The sequence below is a fragment of the Manis javanica genome, chromosome 13 (genome assembly GCF_040802235.1).
Source record: "Manis javanica isolate MJ-LG chromosome 13, MJ_LKY, whole genome shotgun sequence".
NCBI classification, from domain to species: domain Eukaryota; kingdom Metazoa; phylum Chordata; class Mammalia; order Pholidota; family Manidae; genus Manis; species Manis javanica.
The window spans coordinates 55842933-55859138 of record NC_133168.1 but is presented as its reverse complement, the minus strand read 5'-3'; the positions used below and the strand labels follow the sequence as shown (position 1 = coordinate 55859138).

General features: G+C 40.0%; 1 long non-coding RNA gene across 2 annotated transcripts; it reads right to left on the bottom strand.

The window, feature by feature from the left end:
* Nucleotides 1-5684: 5684 nt before the first annotated feature.
* On the bottom strand, nucleotides 5685-16046 carry LOC140845479 (uncharacterized). 2 transcript variants are annotated; one of them, XR_012124271.1, is made up of 2 exons: nucleotides 15859-16046; nucleotides 5685-6979 (listed from the first exon to the last, which is right to left on the bottom strand). It is a non-coding gene; the product is annotated as an uncharacterized lncRNA (long non-coding RNA). The 2 variants fall into 2 exon arrangements; XR_012124272.1 differs by lacking the exon at nucleotides 15859-16046 and adding an exon at nucleotides 7493-7877.
* Nucleotides 16047-16206: the final 160 nt, after the last annotated feature.

Here is a 16206-nt window from a genome sequence, read left to right as displayed (position 1 = left end):
AACCCTGGTGTAGAATTTTCCAGACACTTTCAATGCAGATATGTATATATTTTTCCCCAAAACAGCCATCATACTGAACTCTTTTCCCTCAAAAATATATAATGAACAATCTTATTTTGACTAGACTTAAATTAACTTTATGAAGCACCAACATTATTCAAACTTTAACTACTGAAATGCAGATTATGAATTTTCTTTGAAATGTAATGCTTTACAAATGTTTTAGTGAAAATGCAACTAAAGGTTGGAGCTATTATGAGCAAGTGCTGTGAGTCCTTTAAAAATAACTGAACCTCTCTGAAATGTTACTTCCTGAAAATCACTACCTCTGCAGAGTAGCTGGATGACTATTAAGTGGTCATTTATCTTTCCTTTGAAGTATTGGACTCTCTTGTACTTAATTCCTTAAAGTCTTCCGGATCTTCAGTCTCAGGTGCTTAAAGGCAACTCTGGCTTTCACCATAAATCCTGACTAAACATTCATGTTTATCACCTATTCCTCCAGATGCCTTTGTCTGTGGCAGCTGCAAGATTTCTTCCGTACTTTGCTAGTTTTAGTCTTACACCAACTTTTCAGTTGGTTTTCATGTCTGAATGCCAGTCAAGATGCCGAGTTAAAATGCACATTACTATATCCAAGGGAGGGGTAAGGGCTGGTGTCTTACACTGTGTTCGTGCCAGTTGAAGGAGACTCCTTCTGTCCTCAGGAAAGGCTTGTTGTTGATGTATTTCTCTAAAACTTTGTCTCTGGCACTTTGCTAAATTTTGAATCAAATGAGGTATTTTTTACCATATTTCCTCAACAGATTCCTTGTGAGCTCTGCATCTATCATCTCTGGATTAGGTGGTATTGGGAAGCTTCCCACTAACTCGGGAGATGGGCACGTGGCTCATGTTTACGTTGTCACGCGCAGGGGCCACTGAGACAACTAACAGTGATGGGGACAAATACCGCCCCCCGTTTGCCTGTCCCGGAACTGACTCCTGTGGGATACATGAATTAGCTGCTGCTCTTAAAGGCCTCATATCACTAAGAACATTGACATGTTATCCTTTCTTCTCATGAAGTGCATTCTTCCCCAGTCTGAAACTGATCTGAAGGGCAGACACTTCAGAATATTTGCTATGAGTGGGAAATAAACAATGGGAATCTTAATCCAAGCCCCCAAATAGGAGGCTTGGGATATTGGCTCTTCATTAAATTTGTTGACTTTGAGCTTTGAAGAGAATTTGGCAGCATGTGACTAACAAAAAGGATATATGGACAAAGGAGAACAGATCTTAGAATTTTTCAGGTTGACTTTTTGAGTGACTGATTAGCAGAAGAACCAGTCTAGGGTACTGACTGAAAGGACAGACTCTGAAGCTAAGAATTTTGACTCCAAGTCCAGCTCTGTTGCTTCTTGGGCCTGTCCCCTTAGACAAACCACTTCACCTCTTTGGACCAGATTTCGTCATCTGTGAAATGGGGATGATAATTGCACCTACCTCATTGGGTGAGGGGAGGTTTAAATGAATCAATGCATTTAAAGTCCTTAGAAGAGGGCCTGACACAAAAGAAGTGCTCTATAAATGTCAGCAATAAAAGAAGCAGCAGGAGGCATATATAAGAATTCTCATAGAAGCATTTTTCATTTTTTTAAAAAACCTTGAAAAACACTAATATTTATCAGCAGAAGAAAGCTGTGAAAACAAATGACCTGGACCCATACATGGCAACATGAATGCATTTCATAAACATGTTGCACAAAAAGAACGATTCCTAGAAGAATATACAGAGGATAATTTTATTTATATAAAATCCCCCAAAATGTTAAACTCTCTTCATACATATGTAGTAAGGCTATAGAGAAAGGCAAGGAAATGATTGACAGGAAATTCAGTGTTGTGGTTCCACTGTTAATTGAAGGAAATGGGGGTGACATGTAGCTCAGAGGGGCATCAGTGCGATAGGTAATAGTCCCCTTAAATGTGGGAGAAACAGGGTGTGTTCTTTGGTTATTCTTCTTTACGCATGTACATCATACCTGCCCTAACATATGTATATTTAATTAGGAAAAAACTCTACTGGAACCCCAAGGTCCCTGAATTTTGTGTCTTTTTCATGGGTTCCATAATCAGTGTCAACTTTGTACCATTGCTCAAGGCATTTGGAATTACAAGAACTGTTGGATATTTTCCTTTGGAAATCAGAAACGAGTATATTATATTCTGTTTGTAAAACCCCTTGGTTTCCAAAGTTTTGATCATGTCAAAAATTCTGTTGACAAATTGGCTAATTGGGTTTCTGAGGTGAAGGGCTGTTCTGAAACTCTTGGCTTTACTGAGAACTACCATTATTCGAAGAGTAAATACCTGTGTCCCAGCAGGAAATAAGGAGGACGCATAATTTACACAAACTTCTGAAATGCAAGCACCTTCTCCTACTCACAGACAATAACAAGTTAATAAGTCATAAGATCTCAGGCCAGCAGGTAGTCTCACCAACAAAAATTACATAGTATAAACAAAGCTCTCTCTTATGAAGCAGCTAATAGTTGATCTCTGATAACTACTGATTATAGTAGGCAAGGAAAACATATAAATGCTCTGCCTTCACTCTTCAGCTAACTGTTTTGTTCTGTGATGAGCTTGCCTTGGTTACAAATGCTTAGTGACCATCAGCAAATAGAACGTGTTTGCTTTTCCTAAGTCCCATATTTCCTGCTAGCTTGTTGCCACCAGCTTCCAAAATGAAAGGTTTATGAAATTACAGGTTTAACACTTCCAAGTGGAAACACTGTTTTCATCCAGGCACAGTGATGAACTTGAAACATTTAACTTCACCTACAAAAAGCATAAACAGAAATGTAATTAAGACATTTGCTAATATTTCTTCTTAGCAGCCCCCCATCATCTAAATACCCTATCTCAAAAACCTAGAGTTCATATTCATTCTGAGCATTACATTTTAACAAAGGCTTTAACCAACCAGAAAACAGCTCAAAAGAGGGTTTGGTAGCCAGGACATGAGGAGAAGTAGCGGCAGGAATCCAGGATTTACTGAAGCCCATAACCGCCAAATGCCGGTAACTGCCAAAGGACTTTCCTCTGAATGAGGAGATTAGACATGCTTCAGAGAATGGAGTTGGGACATGTATTTGGGACTTGCTAGAAGGCAGGGTGCAGTTCCAAGTAAGGAAAGGTTTCTGTCATTAGTGTACCATGTGAGGCACCAAGTTCCCTGTCACAGGCAGGGTTCAAGCATAGGCTGGTTTCTGCTGACACTTTTACAGAGAGGATTCCTCCATGGCGCAGGGGATGAACTAAATGATCTCCAAGATCTCTTCTACCTTGGAATGTTTACTTGAAAAAAACAGTATTTGGAATCATCTTTATTTCCTCCTTTATTTTCTCCTCTTTCATCCAGGCAGTTCACTAACTGGTAACTCATTATCTGGTTCTCAAAAAAAATTTTTTTTATAGATAGCTAAGGGAGCCCAGTAGTGCCTGTCCTTGACTATGGTACACAGGAGCTTAGACACTTCTCCCTAAAGCCTTTAGCCCTAGACTTACAGTTCTGAGCCCTCAGCCTTACTAAAAATTAGTTTGTCTAGAAATTTTATGTTTTTAATTCTCCCTTTTCATTGTTATTCTGCTTAAGCAAATCTTTATTTTGTTTTTCCCTTAATGAAGTTTTAGGGTTGTCAGAAGAGGATATGTGGCACATAAATAAGGCTCAGAGGCCATCTTGTTTGTATAAATCTCTTTCTGACTCTTAAGCCAAGACTAGACGATTTATCAGAGAAGTACAAATAACTGGTAGACTGAGAGCAGTTTACATTTTGAAAACATTGCTTCTATCACCCTTCAATCTGAATAAATCTTATCTGTTCTCATCCCAATTCTCCAGAGAAAACTCAAGGGAGTTAACATTGGGAAGGAGGTTTCTTTGCTGGAAGTATGAGAATAAGCTGTTAAACAGCCAGTATCTCCTTTCTGGCTGCCTTCAGGATCTCGGATATGCCTAAATCTAAAATTGTATTTTTGTGTTTTCCACCAGGGAAAAAAGTGAAAATGGAATGAAAGGAGGTGGGAGGTAAGGAGGATCTATTCATATCCCTAGCACCTTGCACAGCATGCAACCCTCAGCTCAAGTTTCTGATGAACAACCAAATGCACTGAACAGCATGAGCGAAGATGTAGGCATTTAAATGCACATGGTACCTAACTGGAAAAGGAATGTGAATGACTAAAAATATTCTCATATGTAATACGTTGCTTAATTTCTACAATGTAAGCTCCATGAAGGCAGGGATTTTAAACTTTTTTTCCAACTCAGATGTTTGTTCTCAACACCTAAAACATTGTCTATTATGTAGTAATTGCTCCATAAATCGTTGCTGATGGATTGTATAAGTAAACAAATCTTAAAAATTATGAATTAGTGCACGGAAGTAGACTCACTCACATACAGTTAACTGACCTTTGATCAAGTTACAAAGGTAGTTCAGTGGAGAAGGATAATGTACTCAACAAATGCTGTTGGAACAATTAGGCATTCATATAAAAAAAAAGATTCTAGACCAAAACCTGTCACAAAAAATAACTCAAAATGTAAAACTATAAAGCTTCCAAGAGTAAACAAAAAGTAGGCCAAGTGACTATAGGTTTGGCAATTAATCTTTAGTTATAACATCCAAAGAACCATCGAGAAATGGGTTTTCAGCCAAGGGAAGTGCAAGTGCAACGTCTCTAAGATGTTCGCACTTGTACTTGGAAGGGGAGGTCAGAGAAAAGGTGGCTGGGTGTTAATAAAGTAAGAGGAGCCTGTAAGAGGGCAGGTAAGGACCAGGAGCCTTGTGGTGGCTATAGGCCTTTGGGTTACACCTTAATGACAATGGGAAGCCCTTAAAGAGTGTTATGCAGGAGACTGATATGATTTGATGCAGTCAATAAATGTCGGTTGACTGAATCTGGGCGACAGTGTGAGCATGGGTATTGGGCATTCTCACTTTATAAAAGAAAGCACAGAAGGAGAAAATAAGTTGTTTGGGGTTTCTTTGGAGGGCTGGGGTAGTTTGTTTTTATTTCTGTACTTGTTTTTGTTTTGCTAGGAGTTTGGAGTGAAGCATGAGTTTAGTGTGGGGAATAATAACTTTGAAATTCTTGCACATGTGGAGATGCCAAGATAGTGCCAAAAGATTGGGAGAGAGGAAAGAACTCAAGAGTTAATCACTCTCATAAATTATAATCAGAGGAAGATTAGCTAAAGGAGAGTACAGGAGAGAATCATGGGAAATGCAGGCATCTAAGGAGAGGGCAAAAGAACAATGTTAAGAGGTGGGAGACAACAGGGAAATTATAAATATTACTCTGGGAAAGCCCCATATAATCTCTAGCAAAGGAATAGAAAACCCAAGTGAGAAGCTTCTGGAACTGTAGCAACTAAAATGAAGACTTGAGGCCAGAGAAGCCAATAGAAAGAATCCAGTAGAGGCAGTACTATCTTCTGTTTTGGCAAAATCAGGTCCCACTGAAGGTGGGCCAGTTGAATCCAACAGTAGAACTATTGGCAAAAAGACACTGGGGTCCAGAATATGTACCTTATTAAAATTCTTGAGCAAACGTACAAGAATATAAGTATAAGATGTTCATCACTACATTTACCATACCAAAGGTTTTTTAATAACTTGAATTTCCAATAATAAAAACTTTATTTTATTACATCAATTCAAGGCAAAATCAGGCATCCATTAGAATACAGGTACATGTTTATGATATATAAAGTAGGGAAATATTAAGAAGTGATGAAATGCATTGTGTTTTTTCACACACATGCATTTTTAAAAATACATTTTCATATAAATACGTAGTTTTTCTTTCTGCTTACATGTTTTCTCATTTTAATCATGGATCTGTATTATTTGTGACATTTTAAAAAGAAAAGAAAGAAAAGTGTGCAAATTATATTAGGAGCACATTTACTCTGTTACCAGCACCACCCTTAGGAAGAGAGAGGCCTCTAGGCTATTGTGTTTTTAAAGACCAAAGCCTCTTAGAAAAAGTAATTAGGATGGAATGGTGAGAAGGAAATTATATCTTCTCAATAATATTATAAGGACAGGCACAGTGTGTAAACTCAGACAGAAACATTCAAAAATGCATTTGAAATAAGGAAGGAAAAGCAGATGAATACAGCTAAAGATGACTAGTCCGTGGGATGTCTATCAGGCTGAAATTAGGCAAAAGTAGAGTCTGTGAGCCTTAGGATAACCATAGTTCTTGAGCTCAGTCAGAGAAAAGGGAGCTTATACAACCTTGGGAAGCTTTACCTTTTAATTTCAAATGTTTAAAAGAACCACAGTGAACTCTCTATTTCTGAATATATTAGTGTTGCTAGGTACAGAATAGACACTGTCTTATGGAAGCCATGTGTGGTTTGTATAGATCTGAAATATAAACACACAGTTGTATAAGCAAGTGTCCTAAACTTCAATAAGTCTGCCTTTTAAATACCATTTGAGGCTAGGTGGTATGATAGAAAAGAATTAATAAAGTTTGAAATTTTACAAGGATTTGGTAAAGACCCTACATATCTGATTAGGGTAATCGATAAACATAAACATCTCTGTGTCACGTCTGTATTTCCAGGGACAGTATTCTTAGGCAGTGCCTAAAGATTACATTTTGATACCCCCAGCAAAATTTCAGTGACGCTCAGAATTCATGCCAGATTGTATAACTGCAGCATGTCTTTGACTGAGAAGCCTCCTGGGTTTGGTTCAGACATTGCCCTCCGTTCCAGAGCTCCCCAAGCAGCCCTCATCCATGGCAGATGGGCTTCTCTGCCTGAGTTCCACTCTGCTCTCAGGGTCAGAATTCGGAGAAAGTAGTGATGTCCGCTGAGACAATGTAAAAGAATCGTGAGCAGGTGCAGCCTCTGCCGCCTTTCCCTCCACGCAAGTCTGTGGATTCGCTTCCAGGGAGGTGGGTGGTTCTGTGCAGGGAAAGGAGCAGAGGGAGGCAGCACACAGCAATTATGTCTTCCTTGAACTGCCAGAGGCAAAGCCACTGACACTTATATCCCCTAATGACTCGTTCTGATCCCACAGTCATCCCAGGGGAAAGTCTGGCATGTCTTCATCACCCTTCTCGAAAGGCGAGGATCTGTTCTTAACAGGAGATTACATTATCAGTGGCCCCCTTGCATTTAGAAAAGGAGGCTGGTCACTGTGCCCAGTGCTGTCCACTCAGATCCTGCTGCCGCCCGTACACCTCCTTTGCCTGCCTGTCTTCAGGTTACCCTGCTCCGAGCATCGGCTCTCCCAGTTGCACGGCCCCTGGCTGGCGGCAGCAAGCCCAGGAAGAGGCAGTGAGCGCCCAGACTCCACAGCCTCCCTCTCCGTGGAGGAACGAGGCTGTGCATCCTGGCCTTGGTGGCCCCTCTACCAGCAAAGTGCTTCCAGAATAATCTCCCCACAAATTGGTGGATGAAGTGGAAAAAGCTCACCTCCGAATCAGCTCTCTAGGCAACTAGCCAGAACAAAATCAGGTTTCAGAAAATCACAACAGCCTTATGGAGGAATCCATGATACCGAAGGTATCTCCTGCCCAGCATAGTTTCAGTTCAAACACTCACACCCTTACAGCTTGATGTTGCTCTAACCAGATATTTCGCAATGACAAAATCTGCTATTCAAACTCACACATATGATAATCTGATACAATAAGTTATATTTCAGATGCAAGGATGAACACTCTTGGGAGCGTATTTTGGAAGTGGATTTTCCTGGTGCCATTTGATTCTTGTTTTGTTTTTGTTCCTGCTTCAAAGCCAACTGAGATTCTAGAGCTGATTTTTTCAGACATTTCAGCCATGACTCACAGCTTATTTGATGAAGGATAAAATGCTTCTGTTTCTCAGGCTTAGCTTTCAAAATTAAACATTCAAATGAAAAAATAACATTGCTCATAGATGTCAGTGGTTAAAACCATGAAATCGCTTAGAAGCTCCCTAATGCATCTCGACTCTTTTTCCCCTTCATCCAACCCTGCCGTAATTCTGAGCTTTAATTTTTACATGTATCTTGATATAATTAATTGTTTACTAGTTGCCGCTTGGAGAGAAGGATTTTTTTCTGAATAGAAACCCCTGAGAAACTTCCTGGGGGTCAGGAAAGTTTCAGGGGACGTTTTGCACCCTGAAGTCAGCTGAATGAGGCTTCCTCTCATGTAGGGGATGGCAGGTTCCTGCAGTGCACCTATCTCCGGACCTGTAAGCAGGTGGGCTGCCTGTGGGTCCACAGGACCACTCCCTGTGCTCTGAGGTGCCACTGCCTGCCTCCTTCCATACCTCTCAGCATAAGGGAGCAAATAAAAGACACTGGAAACCTAAGGAGAAAGGAAGGCTGTTTGTCAGGGTCTTTAGAAGATCTGATCCAATAAGACAACGTGGACTTATGAATTCTCTTAAGAAAAATTCTGTTTGAAAGAGAAACATGTCTGGAGTCAATAGCCATCTGCTCAAAGACAAAAGACATCTTTGAATTTTCTCAGTCTTATCTTATTCCCTAAAGGAAGATAACCAGAAAAGGTTAAAGTGATTTTACTTTGTTTTCTATAGGTCAAAGAAGTAAATTATTATTAAGTGTCCAGCGTATTTGGCACTGGGACACAAGGATAAATGATGTGTGTCCTGCCCTCAAGGAACTTACGAGGACTTCTGTGCATGCCATTCGTTTGGAATAAGGTGTTTTATTCTCCAATAGAGAAAATCACTACTAAATGGATTTCACACTTCTTTGACCTTTGTCAGTGGTTCCCAAGTCTTCATTTCAAATATCAGCCCTAAGTAACAAGGTGATGCCCGCTGGAAAGACCGTAGCCTCTACCTGTTTCTTCACACCAGCCAGAAATCTGAGACACATCCTGGGCCTTTCCTTTCCCCTTCCCCCTCACACCCAATCAGTCAGCCTGAACTGGGAATTCTACTTCCTTGGTCTTCCTCTTCCGTACACATTTCCCCACTCCCACTGCCACTATCTTAATGAGGGCTTCATTAGTCTCACCTAAAATACTGTGAATGCATATACTGGCTCATCACCCCCGCTTCAGCCTTACCCAGCCCTTAACCGTTCTCCATCCTGAATCCTCACTGCCTTTTCACTTGTCAATCTTTATGCTACATTATAAACCCTTGCGGGCAGGTACTGAGTTTTTAATCTCTGTATCCTAGGCTCATAGCAGTGATTGGCAGGCACTCAGCCCATGCTTATTAAATGTGTGTGAGAATAGCAACTAGAAAATGTATGCTTTGACTGTCTCCAAACTGCTGATTTTATAGTTCCTCCCCCCTTGTTTTCCTCTCCAGCATCGATAATCACTGTCTTAGCAGGATTCCTGCTTTTTTATTCATTTATATCAACTGCCCTAGTAAATTGTTGACTTTAACCTGCTGTGGGCTGGCAAACTGGATAGTCTGGTTATATAGAGAATGTATAAAGCAAGGGTGAATAAGTGCTGACTGACTCCCTCTTCTACAATAAAGCAAATGAGCTTCCCCGCACTGACCTCCTGGGAGCTGTTTCAGCACTCAGGGAACTCCACTCCGTTCCTGTGTTTCCTGATGGTAGAAGCAGTCAATAAGCCTTAATTCTAGGTAACTAAAGAGTCACTATATTACATTTTTTTGGTAATCAGTGATTTAAATTTGTACTTTGATTTCAACAGGAACTGTTCCAGTTTGATTTTAGATATGTACAGCAAAAATCTTGATTTTACTATATTTCTTAATGATAATATGAATTCACCAAAAAAGGTTATCAAAATTTATCTCACCAGAAAATATCTATGTTGCTATTTTTATTTATGTCTTTGCTGTTTATAACCTTTTCAAACATAGTTTAGTGTTAAATGAGACAGAATGTCAAAAATCCATGTTAAAATGCACTTAGAGTAACCTCAACAAGCAAATGCATGGATGTTGCATTATTCTGCAAAATCTCCACCTAATCCTATTAATGGATTCTTTATCAATGGAGTGCTGAGCAACACATCCCTGAAATAGTTCTCAGCACAGAGGATTGGTTTCTGCTTTTCCTTTTTAAACTCGAGTTTGTTACATTTAGGAGTGGAGATGCTGAGCTCCCTTGGAAAATGAAGTTGAGGTTGGGATTGAAATCAGGTTATCCTCCATGTAAGCATTTTAATGCTAGGCCTCAGTGGAGAACCCAAGGCCAGCCTATAGCTGCCATCACCATCACGTCTCAGCCTTGGCCTGGGCAGCAGACTAGCCGCTTGACATGCACATTGCCCACTGCTCACTGCACCACAGGACTGAGCCATGGTGTGTGTGTCCACGCTGCCACCTCATAGATCTCCTGTGCGCACGTGCATATTCCACTGTCCAATCAGACTTAACTTGCAAAAGCTCCTCGTTGGCCAGTTCTAGCAGCATCCCTCAGGAATCCAAACCATGCTTGTTTCATGTCCTTGGATGCGTAAACGGTGACCCAGGGTATTTTTGCAAAAAAAAAAACACCTTATTGGGTAAACATTGCTGGATATCCAGTCATTGCCATTCTCTCCTCTTTACTAAAACAAAAGTGATTCTTTTCAGGGGAGCCATGTGTCACCTTCCCAGAATTCCTGACATCTAAAGTTAATTATGTAACTCAGAGCCAATAAAAAATTATCAGAAGAATACTAGAGATTCTGGAAAATGTTTTTTCCTCCTGACACACATAAGGCCTTTTTCTTTATTCCTCATCCTCTTCCTCCCAGGAATGCAGACAGGGAGCTGGAGGTGGAAGATTCATCTTGCACTCATGAAGCAAACAAGCAAGAAGATAGAGCTGGAACATTGTTCACTGGCAACATCACGAAGCAGCTACATCAATCCCAGGCTTCCAGGCTTCGACTGGCTTGTTGTATTAGAAACAAACTCCTTTGGTTGGGCATTGAGTATTTATGACATGCAGCAAAGTGCAGTCTTAACTGAGATATCCCTTTACTTAAATGAGCCTGGGTAGGTTTGTGTTTCTTTCAATTGCTGATTGTGCCCCACCCTGTGCTCTGGAATCCCTTTTTGAGCACGAGGGCCTTTCCTCAAAATGTTCACACTCCTACCAACCGGTATGTGCAGGTCTTTGTTAAGGGTCTGTCCTTGAGTTGCCCAGCCAGTTTGTTTTGAGAGCCATCAGCACATGGGACTTTATAACCCATGAGAGCTATTTATAACCCTTGTCCTAACTGGGATGGTTTCACTGCAGCACTGTGTAGAAATTATACCCTGTGGGACTTTGATAGAGCACTCTTACATGTCCCCGCTCCCCCCACCAGTTTCTCCTGGGGACATTTGCTAATAAACTACTTGCACGTGGATCCTGACCTCAGGGTCTATTTTTGGGAAACCCAATCTAAGCTGCAGTCCAAGGATCCTTGTATAGAGTAGGTATTACCAGGTGTTATAGATTGAATATCCCCTCAAAAGTCCTTTGTTGAAATGCTAATCTCCAATTTGATGGTATTTGAAGATGATAACTTTGAGAGGCAATGAGGTCATAAGGGTGGAGCCCCAAGATGGAATTTTAGTGCCCTTACAAAAAGAGGAAGAGAAATGAGTTCTCTTTCTCATTTGGGCACAGAAAAGACCATATGAGCACATAACAAGACAGAAGGACCCTCATCAAGAACTTGAACTTGCTGGTTCTTCCTTGATCTCAGACTTCCAGCTCTCCAAAACCATAAGAAATAAATGCTTTTTGTATAATTCACCCAGTCTCTGATAATTTGGCATAGCAGCCTGAAATGGCTAAGATATTAAGGATTTAAAAGTCATTTAAAAGTCAGTCAGTTTTGAGGGTTGTTGTACATTCAAGGCTTCCATGGGAATAAAGGATCTTTCTCTGCATTGTGCATAAGCTCCGAAATAAATTTCATCCCTCTCCACATATCCCATGTGCCAGTAGCCCAGGAAGTTTTGATAGTTGAAATATATATAATGATACTTCAAGCAAACATATATTTATTAATTTGTAGGTAACACAAACCCAATCACCATAAGAAGAGAATGCCACTATCTTGATACCAAAAAGAGGAACAAAATACAGAATGCACGTTAGTCAAAGTGCTGATCCAGGGCTGCCTTTCGCGCTTCGGAACAGCATTGGTGGGAGGCGCTGGCTCCACCGGGAACACAGCTGTTCCCCTTGGGTCTCCTCACCACCTCTGGATGGTACTTTCTTAATCCTGAAATCCTAATGACCTCGCTGCTCTTTTCTGTTGGCCATTTAAGACGTGCATTTCAGAGTTTTGTGCGTAAGAGAACACGTCAAAGCTTTATTCACAGCATGATTATCTTTTATCTTGATGCTGTCAGTTGTCCCCTTGATGTCAGCAGGGCTGGCAATCATTTTTAAAGGCCTAAAATGTCATTGAGAAAATTGGACCATGCTGGCTTGTAAGCTCCAGATGAGAAGCTGAAACCCTTCCCATCTGAGGGCTGAAATCAGGGCAGATGGCTCAGTGTACCTTAATATGATTTGATTACCTGTTACTGCCAGATGCCCGGTCTGCGGTACGTGAAGAGAAGCACAGACAGAGAGCTGTAGTCACACCAGTTAGGAAGCAGAGGTACCTTTTCACTTCCACGACTGAGAAGCAAAATGCTCCTTCAATTCTTAAGGAAACACAATTTTTTGAAAATGGGAAATGTCTTCCTGTCTTAAGAGGTCTGTCTCAGCACATTCCCTTTTGGCTCCTAGTTTTCACCAAATCTTTGTCATTCCAAAGTCCTATCAAGCTGAGTTTGGAAAGTGTCCTAATAAAACACACCATTAATTTCACAGACTCCCAGAACTATAGGGCTGGAAGGAAACTTCCAGACCATTTAGTGCTGAGTTCAACTCTTCTGTTTTTTAGAAGGTGGCCAAGAGCTCCTTGTGTTCTTGAGGTACGCAGCTATGCACGTGTCAACTTTGGGTTGCATACATCAGAAACCTGCGACTACCTTACACAAAAGTGAGGAAGACACACAACTGAAGGAACTTGGAGAATTTCACAGAATCCAGCGGTGCACCTGAGGACTATTGACAATTTGAGAAACTCAAGAGCCCTCAGGAACCTACCCTGTGCCTTCCCCCTCTCAGGAACCGCAGGGTTTCCTGCATATCTGCTTGTTCATCTTGCTCATGGCCCCATTCCTGCAGCTCAGGTGCCCACCACTGACCAACTCAGTGTCCAAAGACCCCAGCAAGGACACCTATTTAGCCTCACTCATGGGCATGCCAGCCTGGTCACTGATGAGTCTACTGAGGGAACCCTCTGGCCAGGTGTCCAGTTCTACTGCAGTCACCTGACACTTGGAGGTAGAAAGCAGGGTCACCTGGTCAGCTGTGGGTTAACCCCCAAGCCAGGAAACAATTGGCATCTTGATAACGTGAAATTATTTTGTTCTACTGAGAAGTCCTTCAAATTCAAACAAAATTATTTCATGTCTAAGTAGAGTTTGGATAATCCCGCATAGGATTTACTTTCATTGCTGCAATGCATCACAACTATAGATTTTAAAATAAGGAAATTTATCAATAAGACATTTGGTAAAATCCAATAGATTAATAATTTTTAAATTGTTAAAACACCATTAAAAAGGCAAATATAACAAGCTAATTATAATATGTAATAAACAAGAGGTTAATAACTTTAGTATAGAAAGAGTTCTTGCAAGAAAATATTTTTTAATTAGCTCCTCAAAAAAACTGGCAAAGAGTGTGCAAAGGTAACTCATAACATGCAAAAATACTCAGTCTCATGAGAGATTAAAATACTAAATTAAGCAATACTGAAGTATTATTTTCACTCATCAAGTAGGCAAAGGTTGAAATAATGATTATACACAAGGTTGTTTAAGGTGTGGTAAACCACCTGGTTTCATGCCATATTTTTAGAAGCATATGTTGGAAAAGCTTTCTGGATAAGTTTCTATCATTACTCATCAAAAGCCATAAAGCTGATTATGCAATTGATGTTTATGTGAGTAGATGTTTATCAGGGTATATGAGTAAATTATAAATATTAAAAAGTGTGTGATAAATAGGAATTTTAATAATTTATGATACTATAAAGTGGAGATGACATGAGAAGCTAGAAAATGTTTATAGGTTTATTTTTAGGTGGGATTTTTTATATTAACTGTGATTTTTATTTTCTTCTTTGTGCTTTTCTGAATATTTTTAATGTAGAGTAATATTGCTATCAAGGGACAAAGATACAAAAGGAAAATAAAATTTCAAAATAGGAAAAAAATGGGGAACTATTGAAACCATTTTCTTTAAAATCAATACTTTTTAAAGTCATTTCTCCTTAAAATTTTATTTGAAATTAAATTAAAAGTATCAAATGTAAAATTATTATTTAACATCTTTATATCCTATCAATCCAAGAAATAAAAAAAAAATAAGACAGAGATTAATCCACAGAAAGAAATTTAGAAAAACTAACCAGATACAGTAAGATAGTCTTCTCGAATACAGCAATCACAGGCCAGAAAATACAAAATAGTAATAAGGAAAATATATAAACTTGTGATTTGAAAAGATAATCATATCTAACCTACTTTCCTAACAACTGGTGTGAGGATTAAGTTAAATAACAGATTTGGAAGCCATTTCATATTTAAGAAGAATTGGTGAAATGGTAGTAATAATTGTATGGATGTGTTATTTTAAAGAAAAAATATATTATAACATTTTGTGATCCCTTCCAAGCAATAGTCACTGTTCTCCCACTGGCCAAAAAAAAATGTTTATAATATTAGTGCGTACTAATTGTTGATATCCCAGAGAACAGAGAAGCAAAAGCAATGGCAAGAAGCAGAAAAACGGTTGCTATCTCCTGGTTCTCACCACCCTACACCAATCTGAGCACGGCCTCTATAAAAGCCAAGGTAGGAATAGAGGGCATTAGGGAGTGTAGTTCTAGAGAGGGGGCATAAGAACTGCCCAGAAAATCCACTAACAGCACATGTGCTCTGATTGTGTTGCAGAGACCAGCCATGCAGTACCCAAGGTCATTTCCAGCCCACCCACCTCTAGAATGGGTGAGTGAGCGGCATTCTTCTCTAGAGGCAACGGAGGTCAGAAGGAGCAAGAAGACATAACAGGGTTCAAGGAGAGACAAGAATGTCTAAGTAGAGCCCTGGCCCTATTGGGCCCTGAGACTCAAGGACCACTTCTCATCTACAAGCTGGGAGACAAGCTGGACACAGTGTGTCAGGAGCCACCACTAACCACTTCCCCCACCCCCACCCCAGATTCTTTCTTGGGTTCTTAACAGGTAAGAAGACAAACTCAAACCTGAAGTCAGAGCTGTTTTATGCCTGAAACTAGCTCACCAACCAAATAAAAAGCAGTTCTAAAATAGAGAAGAATTAATAAATTAATGAAACTGTCTGAGTACCCATCCCAAATATATTATATTACTTATTAATACTCTCTCCTGTTTCTCCACCTGCTTCAGCATCTGGTTCAAAACATAATGTCCTTTATACCTTCTTCTATTCGTGTGTTTGTCACGGTAAAAACCAAACAACTAGATTCAAATAGCAGCTTCACGTCTTACTAGCTGTGTGGTTTCCAACAGATTGCTTCACCTTTTTGTGACTCATTTTCTTCACATGAATAATAGGGAGTAAAACACATTGCCAGAAAAGTTAGTAAGATAAGGCCAGGAAATCATTTGCAGAGTGCTCAGCACATAATGATTGCATCATAAATAGTGTTTTTATAAAGTGTAAAGATTTTTTGTTTCAATACTATACTTTGCAAGTGCCATACATCATTGCTATAAATGGAATGAGGCAGAGAAACTTTTACTCACCAGTATTCCTCCGATGAAGTGCTCTGTACTTGTTGGAAGACACATTTTCATAAGCTGATTGGGATTGAGGATGAGACCTCAAGATCATGCTTCAGATCATGAGATCAAGGTCATGAGAAGAAGCTACATTGAGATTCAGGAGGTAAGCTGAGGAATTTATTTAGCTTTTGAGAAAGAAGGAAGAGAAGACCAAGCAAAATGGGAGAGAAACGAGAGACAGAAAAATACTCCAGAACTCCAAGGCCAGGTTAACTCACCAGGCATGCACACGGGAGAGGGCATCAACAGCTAGGCTGTCTGATCCAGGAGAAAACCATCCCCAACCCTGTTCAGGAATCTAGAGAGGAT